General features: G+C 43.0%; 1 pseudogene; it reads left to right on the top strand.

Moving 5' to 3' along the window:
* The first annotated feature begins 6,632 nt into the window (after positions 1–6,632).
* LOC117099383 lies at positions 6,633–7,039 on the top strand (annotated as a pseudogene).
* The last annotated feature ends 11,195 nt before the right edge of the window (positions 7,040–18,234 follow it).

Here is an 18,234-nt window from a genome sequence, read left to right as displayed (position 1 = left end):
TTGAGGAAAGCCCACAGTGTACTTTGGAGCAGTGGCAGTGTCAGAGATGTAGGGGAAAGACTCAAGAGGCTTTTGAGACAACTGTGCACGCACACACACACACACACGCACTTTGGCCCCAACCATTTCATTTCAGAGTAGGTGTATATTCATTTCCCTCTGCCTTTTTTTTTTTTTTTTTTGAGATGGAGTTTCATTCTTGTTGCCCAGGCTGGAGTGCAATGGCGTGATCTCAGCTCACTACAACCTCTGCCTCCCAGGTTCCAGCAATTCTCCTGCCTCAGCCTCCCGAGTAACTGGGATTATGGGCACCTGCCACCACACTCGGCTAATTTTTTTGTATTTTTAGTAAAGATGGGGCTTCAGCATGTTGGTCAGGCTGGCCTTGAACTCCTGATCTCAGGTGATCTACCCACCTTGGCCTCCCGAAGCACTGGGATTACAGGCATGAGCCACCGCACCCGGCCTCCCTCTACCTTTTAATACTTTGTACTAAGACACAGAAATTCTTGGGCCGGGCGCGGTGGCTCAAGCCTGTAATCCCAGCACTTTGGGAGGCCAAGACGGGCGGATCACGAGGTCAGGAGATCGAGACCATCCTGGCTAACACGGTGAAACCCCGTTTCTACTAAAAAAAATACAAAAAACTAGCCGGGCGAGGTGGCGGGCGCCTGTAGTCCCAACTACTCCGGAGGCTGAGGCAGGAGAATGGCGTAAACCCGGGAGGCGGAGCTTGCAGTGAGCTGAGATCCGGCCACTGCACTCCAGCCTGGGTGACAAAGCGAAACTCCGTCTCAAAAAAAAAAAAAAAAAAAGACATAGAAGTTCTCTTGCATAACCTAGTAGAGTTGTCAAATCAGGAAATTCATTATTGATAACAATACTTTACACTCTACTACATATTCCAATTTGTTAATTGCCAGTAGTGTTCTTTTTGTGTTGCTGTTGTTGTTTTGTTCGTTTTTTCTGAGGAGAGTCTTGCTCTGTCATCCAGGCTGGTGTGTAGTGGTGCAATCACAGGTCACTGCAGCCTCGACCTTCCCAGGCTCAGGTGATCCTCTTACCTCAGCCTCCTGAATAGCTGGGACTACAGGCACAGGCCACCATTACTAATTTTTGTATTTTTTGCAGAGGCAGGGTTTTAATATGTTGCCCAGGATGGTCTTAAACTCCTGGGTTCAAGCAATCCGCCAGACTCAGCTTCCCAAAGTGTTGCGATTACAGGCATGAACCACCGCACCCAGCCTGCGTACAGTGTTCTTTATAGCAATTTTTTTTTTCTATACAGGAACCAGTTCAGCATTATGTGTCATGTTGAATTGTCATTTCTTCTTTAATCTATTGCAGCTTCTTAGGTTTTCTATTTTTTTATGACATCGACATTTTTGACTCCTTATTCACCTTGCAGAAAGTGTAAACAACTGGAGCAATTTTGCCTCCAGAGGACATTTGGCAATTTCCGGAGACATTTTTGGTGGACAAAACTGGAAGAACTGGAGATACATGGGGTGATGGTTGCACAACAATGTAAATGTACTTAATGCCACTGAACTGTACACTTCAATATAGTTAAAATGGTAAATTTTATGTTAGGTATGTTTTACAAAAATAAACAGAAAAATTTGGCCAGGCATGGAGGCTCACTCCTGTAATCCCAGTGTTTTAGAAGGCCAAGGCGGGTGGATCATCTGAGGTCAGGAGTTCAAGACCAGCCTGGCCAACTTGATGATACCCTGTCTCTGCTAAAAATAAAAAAACCTAGCTGGGCATGGTGCCTGTAATCCCAACTACCCAGGAGGCTGAGGCAGGAGAATTGCTTGAATGTAGGAGGCAGAGGGTGTAGTGAGCAGAGACCACACCACTGCCCACCAGCTTGGGGGACAGAGTGAGACTCTGTCTCAAAAAAACAAAAACAAACTGGAAGGAGGGTGCCACTGATACTACTGGAATGTAGTGAGTACAGGCCAATAATGCTGCTAAACATACTCTAATGCGCATGACAGCCTCCCACAAAAAATGATTATCCAACCCAAAATGTCAATAGTGCCACGGTTGAGAAATCCTGGTATGAATTATGAGCACAACCTTGCTAAAGGGTATTAAGTGTGTATATCCTCTGAGCAAACAGTCTCACTTCTAGAAATGTATTCTATGGAGATATGACTAGTGAGCAATGATGTATACACAAAGGCTTTTTATTGCAAATACCATTAATAATAAAGACAAATTTTAAAACCACTTAAATGTCTATCATAACAGCCAGGCAAGTTGGCATGAACCTGTAGTCCCAGCTACTCACTTCAGGTCAGGAATTCAAGTCCAGCCTGAACAACATAGCAAGACCTCATCTCCAAAAAGAAATGTCCATCACAAATGAGAATGGTAAAATCAATTTGGAGTACATTCATAAAAAGGAAAACTATGCATCTTCTTTTCTGTGGGCACTAGAGGGGGACAGAGTCTTGCTCTGTTACCCAGGCTGGCGTGCAGTGGCACAATCACTACAGCCTCGACTTCCTGGGCTCAAGCGATCCTCCCACCTCAGTCTCCTGAGTAGATGGGACCACAGGCATGTGCCACTATGCCTAGCTAAAATTTTTATAATTTTTCTGTAGAGACAGAGTCTCCCAATATTGTCCAGGCTGGTCTCAAACTCCAGGACTCAGGCAATCTCCCATCTTAGCCCTCTCAAAGTGCTGGGATTACAGGTGTGCGCCACTGCACCTGACCACACCTACTTTTAAAAAGAAGTTTTAGGCTGGATGCGGTGGCTCATGCCTGTAATCCCAGCACTTTGGGAGGCTGAGGAGGGGGAACACCTGAGGTTAGGAGTTCGAGACCAGCCTGGCCAACATGGTGAAACCCCGTCTCTCCTAAAAAATGGAAAAAATAATTATCCAGGTGTGGTGGTGGGCACCCACAGTCACAGATACTTGGGAGGCTGAGGCAGAGAATCGCTTGAACCCAGGAGGCAGAGGTTTCAGTGAGCCGAGATCCCGCCACTGCACTCCAGCCTGGGTGACAGAACAGGACTGTCTCAAAAAAAAAAAAAGTTTTAGATGTAAACATGAAAAGATGTTTAGAACATACTAGGTAAGCCAAAGACAGGTTTCAGGCCTGGCACGGTGGCTCACGCCTGTAATCTCAGCACTTTGGGAGGCCTAGGCGGGCAGATCACCTGAGGTCAGGAGTTCAAGACCAGCCTGGCCAACATGGTAAAACCCCATCTCTACAAAAATACAAAAATTAGCTGGGCATGGTGGCAGGTGCCTGTAATCCCAGCTACTCGGGAGGCTGAGGTGGAAGAATCGCTTGAACCCGGGAGGTGGAGGTTGCAGTGAGCCAAGATCGTGCCACTGCACTGCAGCCTGGGTGACCGGGCAAGACTCCATCTCAACAAACAAAAACAAAAACAAAACACCCAAAAAAACCCAGAAAAGCAAGTTTCAAAACAATACAGTATACATAATCTCCCATATGCTTAAAAACCATAAAAATTAATGTGAATATTTCAAAGTCTCAGACACATGCCAAATTGTTAACAATGATTATCTCTGAAGGGTAGTATTAAAGAGGAACTTTCAGTTTCTCTAGTTTGTTGGAATCATGAATCAGAAATATATAAACATTAAAATACAACAATCAGGTTAATATCCAACAGTTACTAATTAAATAATGACTGGCAATAATTCATGGAGCAAGAAAAGGCACAGCTCAGAGTTCTACGTGGATGGTTTGGTACATTACAGAAGCAACTGCCACACCCTCAAAACCCAAAGAAATTTTTTTTTTCCAAGACAGGGTCTTGCTCTGTTGCCCAGGCTGGAGTGCAGTGATGCACTCACAGCTCACTGGAGCCTAAAACTCCTGGGCTCAAGCAGTCCTCCCACCTCAGCCTTCCGAGAAGCTGGGACTACAAGCATGCAGCACCACTCCTGCCTTAATTAAAAATTTTTTTTTGTAGAATCAGGGTGTCATTGCTGCCCAGGCTGGTTTCAAACTCCTGGGCTCAAGTGATCCTCCTCCCGCCTTGGTTTCCTAAAGTGTTAGGATTACAGGCGTGAGGTACAGTTTCTGGCTTACAATGATTTCTCAGAAGGTGATTCTGAGACAGGGTGAGCTGTCTTGTGGGTGAAGGAAATGGAAATTTTCAAGAGATCTGCGACTCTCTCAAAGCCATTGAAAGCATCTGCTTAGTCACATTATATTGTTGTTGGCTTCTGACCATTAATTTGTAACATTATTTTTCACTGGAGAAGCCTAAAACATCTTAAAAGTCAAATGGAAAAATTTCAATGGCAAGTTATAATACGACTAACAGTAGGTTACAATCCATTAATGAGTCATCAAACCTATTTAGTAGGTTAGAATCAACTTTTTTTTTTTTTAACACGACAGACAAGATTCAAATAAAATAGAATAAAAATTTTGTACTGGGTCTGAATAAATATTTCCTTTTGTGGGTTGTGGTCAAAAAATTTGAAGGTTACTAAATTACACACTTTAAAAAATGGAGTATTATGCAAGCTCAGGGTTAGGAGAGTCCTTGTTTGATAACTTAAGCTTAAAGTTGTTGTCAGTGTCATATCCTTTAATATTTCAATTTAATTAGGCATTTTCAATCTCCTATATAATTGAACATTACTTTTTAGCATTGGAGAATTAAATTTCATAGACTTTATTTATTTATTTATTTTTTATTTTTTTGAGACAGTCTCACTCTGTTGCCCAGGCTGGAGTGCAGTGGTGAGATCTTGGCTCACTGCAACCTCTGCCTCCTGGGTTCAAATGATTCTTGTGCCTCAGCCTCCCAAGTAGCTGGGATTACAGGCATGCACCACCACACTTGGCTAATTATTTTTTTGTATTTTTAGTAGAGATGGGGTTTCACCATGTTGGCCAGGCTGGTCTTGAACTCCTGAGCCCAGGTGATCTGCCCATTTCGGCCTCCCAAAGTGCTAGGATTACAGGCGTGAGCCACAGTGCCCAGCCTAAACTTCATAGACTTAAAAAGTCACAAAACGGCCGGGCGCGGTGGCTCAAGCCTGTAATCCCAGCACTTTGGGAGGCCGAGACGGGCGGATCACGAGGTCAGGAGATCGAGACCATCCTGGCTAACATCGTGAAACCCCGTCTCTACTAAAAAATACAAAAAACTAGCCGGGTGAGGTGGCTGGCGCCTGTAGTCCCGGCTACTCGGGAGGCTGAGGCAGGAGAATGGCGTGAACCCGGGAGGCGGAGCTTGCAGTGAGTGGAGATCCGGCCACTGCACTCCAGCCTGGGTGACAGAGCCAGACTCCGCCTCAAAAAAAAAAAAAAAAAAAAAAAAAAGTCACAAAACAGGGAAGATAACGTTGTCCATTTTATGGTAATTGTTAAAAGCGTTAATAAAATAAAATGGATTGGAGTATCATATCCTGTTCTAAAGATTCAAAGCATTATTTTCATTAAGACATTTAAATTTCTGCCTTCTCTTATTTTCATTTTTTTGAGAGCTATAGAAAACTTTGTTATTTTTGCCTTAACCCAACTCAATTATAATATTATATCACAATATTGTTAATAAATTAATTTTATGGTGTTATACAATTTTGAATTTTAAGATAACAGCGCCACCTGGTGGTGACTCTAAACATGTTTCATTTCTCTTTGGTATACATACCTAAAAGTGGAATTGCTCTTTTGGCTGTGGACATTCAGGAATTGGCAATTATATGTAACTTGAGAGACTGCCAAACTGTTTTTCAAAGCTACTGAACCATTTTACACTTCCACCAGTAATGTATGAGGGTTCCAATTTCTCCACATCCCATCCAACACTTGTTACTTTCCATTTTTTTATTAGAGTCATCCTAGTGGGTATACAGTGGAATCTTACTGTGGTTTTGATTTGCATTTCCCTAAGTAATGCTGTTGAGCATCTTTTCATGTGCTTGCTGCTGTTAGTATATCTTCTTTAGAAAATTATCTATTCGGGGCCAGGCATTGTGGCTCACACCTGTAATCCCAGCATTTTGGGAGGCTGAGGCAGGAGGATTGCTTGAGTTCAGGAGTTTGAGACCAGCCTAAGCAATGTGGTGAGACTCTGTCTCTACAAAAAATACAAGCCTGTGGTCTCAGCTACTCAGGAGGCTGAGAGGGGAGGATCACTTGATCCCAGGAGATTGAGACTGCAGTGAGCCATGATTGCACCTGAGCAACAAAGTAAGACCCTGTCTAAAAAAGAGAAAAAAGAAAAGAAAAAGTATCTATTCAAATCGTTGCCAATGTTTTAGTTGGGTTGTTCATTTTTCTGTTGCTGTTGTAAGAATTCAGTGTATGTACTGGATACTGGAGCCTTATCAGGTATATGATTTATAAGTATTTATTTTCATTCTCTAGATTGTCTTTTCGCTTTCTTGATAGTGTCCTGGGATGCACAGATTAATTATTTTAATTCTTATGAAGTTCAATGTATCTTCTTTTTTTCCCTTCTGTGGCTTGTGCTTTTGGTGTCATATTTAAGAATCCATTGCCAAATCCAAGGTCATGAAGATTTACCCTTATGTTTTCTTTCAAGAGCTTAATAATTTTAGCTCCTACATTTAAGGTCTTTGATCCATTTGGGGTTAATTTTTAGAGCCATCTCTATCATGGCCACCATCAGACCCTTCATGAAGCCCAAGATCGTCAAAAAGAGGAGCAAGAAGTTCATTTACCACCAGTCAGAACAATATGTCAAAATTAAGCATAACTGGTGGAAACCCAGAGACAGACAACTGAGTTCATAGAAGATTCAAGGGCCATATCTTGATGCCCGACATTGGTTATATGGGAGCAATAAAAAAACAAAGCGCATGCTGCCCAGCGGCTTCTGGAAGTTTCTGGTACACATTGTCAAGGAGTTGGAAGGGCTGCTGACACACGGCAAATCTTAATCTCCTGAGATAGCTCACAATGTTTCCTCTGGAACTGCAAAGCCATCATGGAAAGGGCAGCCCAGCTGGCCATCAGAGTCACCAGTCACAATGCCAGGCTGCACAGCAAAGAAAGGGAATAGACAGCTCATGTGCACGTTTTATTTGTGTTGAAATAAAACCATAAAAACTGTGAAAAACTAATTTTTTTTTTTTTTTTTTGAGACGGAGTCTCGCTCTGTCGCCCAGGCTGGAGTGCAGTGGCCGGATCTCAGCTCACTGCAAGCTCCACCTCCCAGGTTTATGCCATTCTCCTGCCTCAGCCTCCCGAGTAGCTGGGACTACAGGCGCCCGCCACCACGCCCGGCTAGTTTTTTGTATTTTTTAGTAGAGACGGGGTTTCACTGTGTTAGCCAGGATGGTCTCGATCTGCTGACCTCGTGATCCGCCCATCTCGGCCTCCCAAAGTGCTGGGATTACAGGCTTGAGCCACCGCGCCCGGCCGAAAAACTAATTTTTATATAACTTTTGAGATGGAGTCAGGGGGTGGATCCAAACTCATTCTTTTGTGAGTAAGAATATCTAGTTAATAAGAATATCTGGGGCCGGGCTTGGTGGCACATGCTTGTGATCTCAGAACTTTGGGAACCTGAGGAGGGCAAATCTCTAGAGCCCAGGTGTTCAAGACCAGTCTGGGCAACATGGTGAGACCTTTCTCTACAAAAAATACCAGCCTGCAGTCCCAGTTAGTCAAGAGGCTGAAGTGGGCCGATTGCATGAGCCACGTTGAGGCTGCGGCGAGCCGAGATCCACACACCAATGCACGTCAACCTGGGCTACAGAGCAAAACTGTCACACAAAAAAAAAAGAAAAAGAAAAAAAGAGAAAAAGGCTATTCTTGCCCCATTAAATAGTCTTGGTATGCTTGTTGAAAATCAATAGACCATAAGTGTATCAGTTTATTTATTCTATTACTTGATCTATATGTCTATCCCCATGCCAGTACCACACTGGTTTTTGCTTTTGTTTTGCAATTATTAGACTTTATTTTTTAGAAGAGTGCTAGATTCACAGAAAAATTGTGCAAAAAGTATTGAGAGTTTCCACATACTCCCTCCTCCACTATTAACACCCCCAGTTGGTATGGTAAATTTAATATAATCAATAAACCAACACTGACATATCATTATCCACCCAAATCCATAGGGTTCACTCTAGTTGTAACTTCTGTGAATTTTGACAAATAGCTAATGACATATCTGTAACACCATGGTATCATACAGAATAGTTTTACTGCCCTAAAAATCTTCTGATCTCTGCTTATTGATCCCTCCCTCCTCACTAACTACTGGCAACCACTGATCTTTTTTTACTATCTCCACAGTTTTGCCCTCTTCAGAATGTCATATATTTGGAAATATACAGTGTGTACCCTTTCCAGACTGGCTTCTGTCGCTTAGTAATATGCATTTAAGTTTCCTCCATGTCACTATGGCTTGCTAGGTCAGTTTTTTGTTTTGTTTTGTTTTTGTTTTGTTTGTTTGTTTGTTTTTGAGACAGTGTCTCACAGTAGCAAGATCTTTAAAAATAGGCATTAAAAGTTTAATCCGATAACAGAATTTCAAGAAGACAAAAAACAAAACAAAACAAACAAAAAACCCTAGTTATTTGCAAAGCAAAAGAGCGTGCTAACAATTTATAAGTATTTTGGTAAAGAAAAGTACCAGGGGACCAGGCACTGTGGCTCACACCTGTAATCCCAGGACTTTGGGAAACCGAGGTGTGTGGATCATTTGACCCAGGAGTTCAAGACCAGCCTGGACAACACAGCGAGACCCTGTCTTTACAAAAACTATAAGCCTGTAGTACCAGCTACTCGAGAGGCTGAGGTGGAAGGATGGCTTGAACCTAGGCGTCCAAGGCTGCAGTGAGCTATGATCATGCCACTGTACTCTAGCCTGGGCAACAGGGCAAGACTCTGTCTCTATTTTTTAAAAATTAAGAAATTAAAAAAAGAAATATTGTGAGAATTAGCAAAATATGACACAGAGACACAAAGTGAGCACATGCTATTGGGAAAACGGCACCAATTGACTTGCTTGACACAGGATTGCCAGAAATATTCAATTTGTAAAAAAATGCATTATCTGTGAAGTACTATAAAGTGAAGCTCCATAAAACAAGGCATGCTTATATACAATACATTACCACTAAGTTACTACATTGCATATTAGATTTCCAGAATTTACTGACCCTATCTAACAGTTTCAGTACCCTGTAATCTACATATTTCCATTCCAACGCCCCCACCACAACCCAGCCTCTGGCAACCACCTTTCTATTTGCGGCTTCTATATGTTTGACATTTTTCGATTCCACACATAAGTGAGATCATACAGTATTTGCCTTTCTGTGGCTGGCTTAAATCACTTAGCATGATGTCTTCCAGCTTCGTCCATGTTGTCACAAATGACAAGATTCCCTTCTTCTTTAAGGCTTAATAGTATTTCATTGTATATGTCTGTCTGTCTATCTATCTATCTGTCTGTCTATCTATCTATCTATCTATACATATGTCACGTTTTCTGTATCCATTCATCCACTGATGGACACTGATATGGTTTGGCTCTGTGACCCCAGGCAAATCTCATCTTGTAGCTCCCATAATTCACATGTGTTGTGGGAGGGACCCAGTGGGAGATAATTGAATCATGGGGCTAGGTCCTTCCCATGCTATTCTCATGAGAGTGAATAAGACTCATCAGATCTGATGGTTTTAAAAATGGGAGTTTCCTTGCACAGGCTCTTTCTCTTTGTCTGCTGCCATCCATGTAAGACGTGACTTGCTCTGTCTTGCCTTCCTCCATGACTGTGAGGCTTCCCCAGCCATGTGGAACTGTAAGTCCATTGAACTCCTTTTTTTTGTAAATTGTCCAGTCTTGGGTATGTTTTTATCAGCAGCATGAAAATGGACTAATACAGTAAATTAGTACCAGTAGAGTGGGGTGCTGCTGAAAAGATACCCAAAAATGTGGAAGTGACTTTGGAACTGGTAACAGGCAGAGGTTGGAACAGTTTGGAGGGCTCAAAAGAAGACAGGAAAACGTGGAGAAGTTTGGAATTACCTCCAGACTTGTTGAATAGCTTTGACCAAAATGCTGATAATCATATGGATAATGAAATCCAGGCAAGGTGGTCTCAGATGGAGATGAGAAACTTGTTGGGAACTGGAGCAAAAGTGACTTGGCTGCTGTTACAGGCCTTCCATTTTATAAAGGAAGCAGAGTTCTGAAAATTTGCAGCCTGACAATGTGATAGAAGAGAAAATCCCATTTTCTGAGGAGAAATTCAAGGCAGCTGCAGAAATTTGCATAACTGGCTGGGCACGGTGGCTCATGCCTGTAATCCTAGCACTTTGGGAGGCCAAGGTGGGTGGCTCATGAAGTCAGGAGTTCGAGACCAGCCTGGCCAACATGGTGAAACCCAGTCTCTACTAAAAATACAAAAATTAGCTGGGTATGGGGGTGCATGCCTGTAGTCCCAGCTACTCAGGAGGCTGAGGCACAAGAATTGCTTGAACCCGGGAGGCAGAGATTGCAGTGAGTGAAGACACACCATTGCACTCCAGCCTGGGCAATAGAGTGAGACTCTGTTTCCAAAAAAAATAAAAATTGCATAAAGTAATGAGGAGCTGAATGTTAATTCCCAAGAGAGTGGGGAAAATGTTGCCAGGGCATGTCAGAGGTCTTCATGGCAGCCCCTCCCATCACAGTCCTGGAGGCCTAGGAGGAAAAAATGGTTTCATGGGCTGGGCCCAGTGTTCCCAAGCTGTGTGCAGCTTGGGACTTGGCACCTTGCTTCCCAGCCACTCCAGTCATGGCTGAAAGGGGCCAATGTAGAGCTTGGACCATAGCTTCAGAGGGTTCAAGCCCCAATCCTTGGGAGCTTCCACATGGTGTTGAGCCTGCAAGTTCACAGAAGTCAAGAATTGGGGTTTCTGAACCTCCACCTAGATTTCCAAAGTGTAGAAATGCCTGGATGCCCAGGCAGAAGTCTGCTGCAGGGGTGGGCCCTCATGGAGAACTGCTACTAGGGTAGTGCAGAAAGGAAAGGTAGGATTGAAGCCTCCACACAGAGTCCTTACTGGGGCACTGCCTAGTGGAGCTGTGAGAAGACAGCCACTGTCTTCCAGGCCCCAGAATGATAGATCCACTGACAGTTTTCACCATTCCCCTGGAAAAGCTGCAGACACTCAATCCCAGCCAGTGAAAGCAGCCAGGAGGGGGGCTATACCCTGTAAAGTCACAGGGGTGGAGCTGCCCAAGACTATGGGAACTCACTTCTTGCATCAGCATGACCTGGGTGTGAGACATGGAGTCAAAAGTGATAATTTGGGAGCTTTAAGATTTGACTGCCCTGCTGGATTTGGACTTGTATGGGGCCTGTAACCCCTTTGTTTTGGCCAATTGCTCCCATTTAAAATGGCTGTATTTACACAATGCCTGTATCCTCATTGTATTTAGGAAGTAACTAATTTGCTTCTGATTCTACAGGCTCATAGGCAGAAGAGACTTACCTTGTCTCAGATGAGACTTTGGACTGTGGAGTTTTGAGTTAATGCCGAAATGAGTTAAGACTTTGGGGAACTGTTGAGAAGACATGATTGTTTTGAAATGTGAAAACATGAGATTTGGAAGGGACCAGGGGCAGAATGATATAATTTGTCTGTGTGTCCCCACCCAAATCTCATCTTGTAGCTCCCATAATTCCCACATGTTGTGGGAGGGATGCAATGAGAGATAATTGAATCATGGGGCTGGGTCTTTCCAGTGGTGTTCTCATGATAGTGAGTAAGTCTCATGAGATCTGATCATTTTAAAAATGGGAATTTCCGGGCGCAGTGGCTCAAGCCTGTAATCCCAGCACTTTGGGAGGCCGAGACGGGCGGATCACGATGTCAGGAGATCAAGACCATCCTGCCTAACACGGTGAAACCCCGTCTCTACTAAAAATACAAAAACTAGCCGGGCGAGGTGGCGGGCGCCTGTAGTCCCAGCTAATCGGGAGGCTGAAGCGGGAGAATGGCGTAAACCCGGGAGGCGGAGCTTGCAGTGAGCTGAGATCCGGCCACTGCACTCCAGTCCGGGCGACAGAGCGAGACTCCGCCTCAAAAAAAATAAAAAAATAAAAAATAAAAATAAAAATAAAAATGGGAATTTCCCTGCACAAGCTCTTTCTCTTTGCCTGCTGCCATCCATGTAAGATGTGACTTGCTCTGTTTTGCTCCATGACTGTGAGGCCTCCCCAGCCATGTGGAACTGTAAGTCCATTAAGCACTTTTCTTTTGTAAATTACCCAGTCTTGAGTATGTCTTTATCAGTGGCATGAAAATGGACTAACACAGACACTTAGGTTGATTCCATATCTTGGCTATTGTGAACAATGCTGGAATGAACATGGGAGTGTAGATACCTCTTTGACATTGATTCTATTTCCTTTTTATATATCTATAAACTTCCTACTTAAAACTGCTTTTGTTGCATCCCATAAGTTTTGGTATGTTGTCTTTTCATTTGTATTTGTCTCAAGATATCCTTTAATTTGTCTTTTGATTTCTTCTTTGACCCATTTTATACTATTGTGTTCAGAAAAGATATTCAATATGATTTCAGTCTTCTTGAATTTTAAAGACTTATTCTGTGGGTCAAGCGCAGTGGCTCACTCCCATAATCCCAGCAATTTGGAAGACTGAGATGGGAGGAGCACTTGAGGTCAGGAGTTTGAGGCTATCCTGGGCAACACAGGGAGAGACCCCATCTCAATAACAACAATAAAAAACCTAAAAACTTAGCTAGGCATTGTGGTGCATGCTTACAGTCCCAGCTACTCCTTCGGGACGCTGAGGTGGGAGGATTGCTTGAGTCCAGGAGCTTAAGGTTACAATGTGCTATGACCCCCACAACTGCACTCCAGCTTGGGTTACAGAGTGAAACTCTGTCTCTTAAATTAAAAAAAAAGATACTTGTACTTTAACATTCTAACATGTGATCTATCCTGGAGAATGTTGCATTTGCACTTGAAAAGAATGTGTATTCTGCTGCCGTTGGATGGAATATTCTATATACGTATGTTAGGTTAATTTGGTCTATAGTTTTGTTCAAGTCCACTGTTTCCTTATCAATTTTCTGTCTGTGATATCTATCCATTGTTGAAAGTGGGGTAATGAAGTCCCCCACTGTTATTGTGTTGCTACCTATTTCTCTCTTCAGTTCTTTTAATATTTCTTTTATATATTTAAGTGCTTCGATGTTGGACCTTCTTTATTATACATTAACCTTCTTTGCCTCTTGAGACAGTTTTTAACTTAAAGTCTATTTTTTTCTGATATAAATAGAGCCACACCTGCCCTCTTTTTCTTATTATTTGCATGGAATATCTTTTTCCATCCCTTCACTTTCAGCTTATGTGTGTCCTTAAAGCTAAAGTGAGTCTTTTTTTTTTTTTTTTTTTTTTTTTTTGAGACAGAGTCTCACTCTGTCGCCCAGGCTGGAGTGCAGTGGCGCAATCTCGGCTCGCTGCAAGCTCCGCCTCCTGGGTTCACGCCATTCTCCTGCCTCAGCCTCCTGAGTAGCTGGGACTACAGGCGCCCGCCACAACGCCTGGCTAATTTTTTGTATTTTTAGTAGAGACGGGGTTTCACAGTGTTAGCCAGGATGGTCTCAATCTCCTGACCTCGTGATCCGCCCGCCTTGGCCTCCCAAAGTGCTGGGATTACAGACATGAGCCACCACGCCCGGCCTAAAGTGAGTCTCTTATAGGCAGTATATAGTTGGTTCATGTTTTTTAACCTACTTAGCTGCTCTGTCGCTTCGTGTTTTGATTGGAGAATTTAATCCATTTACATTTAAAGTAATTATTGAGGCTGGGCACAGTGGCCCATGCCTATAATCTTAGCACTTGGGGAGGCTGAGGCAGGAGGATCACTTGAGCTCAGAAGTTTGAGACCACCCTTAGCAACATGGCAAAACCCCATCTACACAAAAAAATACGAAAACAAACCAAGCATGATGGTGCTTGCTTGCAGTCCCAGCTACTCAGGAGGCTGAGACACAAGAATCACTTGAACCTGGGAGGTGGAATTTAAACTGAGCTGAGATTGCACCACTGCACTCCAGCCTGGGTGAGAGCGAGACCCTGTCTGGAAAAAAAAAAAATTACTGGTAGATAGAATTACTACAGGTTGAGTTTCCCTTATCCAAAATGCTTGGGACCAGAAGTATTTTGGAATTCAGATTTTTTTTTTTTTTTTTTGATTTGAGAATATTTGCAGATGTTTTACTAGTTGAGCATTCCTAATCTGAAAATCCAAAATCTGAAGTGCTCCAGTGACAATTTCCCTTTGAGTATCATATTGGCACTTAAAAAGTTTCATATTTTGGAGCATTTCAGATCTCAGATATTCAGATTAGGGATGCTCAAACTATACTGTCATTTTGTTAACTGTTTTCTTATTATTATATAGTTCTTTCATTCCATTCATTCTCTCTTCCTGTCTTCCTTTGTGATTTGATTATTCTTTATAATGGTATGCCTGGATTCTTTTCTCATTCTTTTTCTTTTTCTTTTTTTTTGGTATCCCTGCCATGGCACAATTTCTTTCTTTTTATCTTTTGTGGATATACTATATGTTTTTCTTTGTGGTTACCATGAGCTTAACATAAAATACCTTATCACAGTCTATTTTAAGCTGACACTAGCTTAACTTTGATCACATACAAGAACTTTGCATTTTAACTTTTCTTCCCACATTTTATGTTATTGATGTTACAATTTATATGTTGTCTATCCATAACCAAATTATTATAGTTATATTTTTACTACATAAAAAAAACCTTTAGGGCCGGGCACGGTGGCTCACACCTATAATCCCAGCACTTTGGGAGGCCGAGGCAGGTGGATCACGAGGTCAGGAGATTGAGACCATCCTAGCTAACACGGTGAAACCCCATCTCTACTAAAATTACAAAAAAATTAGCCAGGTGTGGTGGTGGGCAACTATAGTCCCAGCTACTGGGGAGGCTGAGGCAGGAGAATGGCATGAACCCTGGAGGTGGAGCTTGCAGTGAGCCAAAATTGTGCCACTGCACTCCAGCCTGGGCGACAGAGCAAGACTCTGTCTCAAAACAAACAAACAAACAAAAAACAAACAAACCTTTAGACTACAGTTAAAAGTGATTTATGTACCACCATTACTATAATATTCTGAATTTGACTATTTTCACCCTTACAGTGAAAGTTATACCTGCGTATGTTTTCATTTTGTTAGCTATTATTCTTTTGTTTCAACACAAAGAACTCCCTTTAGCATTTCTTGTAAGGCAGATGTAGTAGTGATGAACTCCCGCAGGTTTCTTTTGTTTGTGTTTTGGGTTTTTTTGTTTTGTTTTGTTATGTTTTATTTTTGGCTAGGTTCTTATCTCTCCTTTATTTCCAAAGGACAGCATTACTGTCCTTCAGAACAGTATAGTATTGTTAGTTGGCAGGTATAGTATTCTTAGTCAGGTATAGTATTTTTAGTTGGCAGGTTTTTTTGTCTTTCAACATTTTGAATAAATTCCCACGGTTTCCTGGCCTGCAAGACTGAGAAATGCACCAATAATCTTATTATTGTATGTAATGAGTTCCTTTTCTCTTGCTGCTTTAAAAATTCTTTCCGTCTTTGACTTTTGATGATTTGATTATAATGGGCCTCAGTGAAGACCTCTTTATATTTAATCTATTTGGGATTCTTCGGGTTTCATGGATTTGGATGTTCATTTCCCTTCCAAATTTGGGGAGTTTTCTGTCATTGTTTCTTTAAGTAAGCTTTCTGTCCCCTTCTCCTTCTCTGTTCCTTCTGGAACTCCCATAATGTATATATTAGTTTGATGGTATCTCATGATTCCTGTTGGCTTTCTTCACTTTTTTTCTTTTTGTTCTTTTCATTGTTGTTGTTGAGACGAAGTATCACTCTGTCACCCAGGCTGGAGTGCAGTGGCACAATCTTGGTTCACTATAACCTCTGTCTCCCGGATTCAAGCAATCCTCCCACCTCAGCCTCTCTAGTAGCTGGGGCTATAGTCACGAACCACCATGCCTGGCTAATTTTTGTATTTGTATTTTTTATTTTTTGAAACAAAGTCTCGTTCTGTCACCCAGGCTGGAGTACAATGGTGCAATCTCAGCTCCACTGCAAACTTTGTCTCCCAAGTTCAAGCAATTCTTGTGCCTCAGCCTCCCGAGTAGCTGGGATTACAGGTGTGCCCCACCACACCCAGCTAATTTTTGTATTTTTAGTAGAGACAGGGTTTCGCCATGTTGGCCAGTTTGGTCTCGAACTCCTGACTTCAAGTGATCCACCCACCTTGGCCTCCCAAAGTGCTGGAATTCAGGTGTGAGCCACTGTGCCTAACCCAGGTACCTTATCTTCAGGGAGCACACTGTGAAAGGAATTCTTTATCAATTCTTGGCTTTTTTTAAAGGTGATAAAATGAGTCCCTCACAATATTACAATATATCTCCCTTGAGAAAAGTTGGATTGGTTATTTTCATTTCCATACACATGGGCCTTCCCATTATAATTTCATAAGGGGTCAATTGATGTTTTCCCAAAGGGATGGATTGCAGTGTATGCAGCACTAGTGGGAGTGCTTTGGGCCAGGGAAGGTGAAATGCCTCTGTGAACTTAGCCAATTTGCATAAGTAAAGAGGAGCCAAATGTTAATTGTCAAGGCAATGGGGGAAAATGTCTCCAGGGCATGTCAGAGGTCTTCACAGCAGCCCCTCCCATCACAAGCTGGGAGGCCTAGGAGGAAAAAATGGTTTCATGGGCCAGGGTCAGGGCCTTGTTGATTGGTGCCCTGTGCTCCAGCCATGGCTAAAAGGGGCCGATGTACAGCTCAGGGCATTGCTTCAGAGCATCCAAGCCCCAAGGCTTGATGGCTTACACATGGTGTTGTGCCTGCAGACACAAAGAAGTGAGGAATTAAGGATTGGGAACCTCCACCTCGATTTCACAGGATGTATAGAAACACCTGGATGTCCAAGCAGAGGTGTGCTGCAGGGGCGGAGCCCTCATGGAGAACCTCTGCTAGGGCAGTGTGGAAGGGAAATTTGTTGGAAGCCCCTACACAGAGTCCCCACTGGGACACTGCCTAGTGGAGCTGTGAGAAGAGGACCACTGTCCTCCAGACCCTAGAATGAGAGACCCACTGACAGCTTGCACCGTGTACCTGGAAAAGTCACAGACACTCAACATCACTCCATTAAAGCAGCTGGGAGGGAGTCTGTACTCTGCAAAGCCATGGAGGTGGAACTGCCCAAGACCATGGGAACTCACCACCACTTGAATCACTATGGTCTGGAAGTGAGACATGGAGTCAAAGGAGATTGTTTCAGGGTTTTAAGATTTGACTATCCCACTGGATTTGGACTTGCATGGGGCATTTAGCCCCTTGATTTTGGCCAATTTCTCCCATTTGGAATGGGTGTATTTACAGAATGCCTGTACTCACATTGTACCTAGGAAGTAACTAACTTGCTTTTGATTTTACAGGTTCATAGGTGTAAGGGGCTTGCTTTGTCTCAGATGAAACTTTGGACTATGGACATTTGAGTTAATGCTGAAATGAGTTAAGACGGGCGGATCACGAGGTCAGGAGATCGAGACCATCCTGGCTAACACCGTGAAACCCCGTCTCTACTAAAAATACAAAAACTAGCCGGGCGAGGTGGCGGGCGCCTGTAGTCCCAGCTACTCGGGAGGCTGAGGCAGGAGAATGGCATAAACCCGGGAGGCGGAGCTTGCAGTGAGCTGAGATCTGGCCACTGCACTCCAGTCCGGGCGACAGAGCGAGACTCTGCCTCAAAAAAAAAAAAAAAGACTCTGGGGGACTGTTGGGAAGGCATGATTGTGTTTTGAAATATGAGGACAGGAGATTTGGGAGGGGCCAGGGACAGAATGATATGATTTGGCTGTGTCCTCACCCAAATCTCATCTTGAATTGTAGCTCCCATAATACCACAACCCGTGGGTATTGTGTAGGTAGCTGAATCATAGGGGCCAGTTTTCCCATGCTTTTCTCATGATAGTGAATAAATCTCATGAGATCTGATGGTTTTATAAAAGACAGTTCCCCTGCACACCACTCTCTTGCCTGCCACCATGTAAGAGAGGTCTTTGCTCCTCCTTTGCCTTCTGCCATGATTGAGAGGCCTCCCCAGTCATGTGGGACTTTGAGTTTATTAAACCTCTTTTTCTTTTTTATTTATTTATTTATTTAGAGACAGAGTCTCACTC

The sequence above is a fragment of the Trachypithecus francoisi genome, unplaced genomic scaffold (assembly GCF_009764315.1).
Source record: "Trachypithecus francoisi isolate TF-2019V2 unplaced genomic scaffold, Tfra_2.0 Lachesis_group16, whole genome shotgun sequence".
Classification (NCBI taxonomy): domain Eukaryota; kingdom Metazoa; phylum Chordata; class Mammalia; order Primates; family Cercopithecidae; genus Trachypithecus; species Trachypithecus francoisi.
Note: the sequence above shows the minus strand (reverse complement) of the source record. Positions and strands in the feature narration are given on the sequence as shown.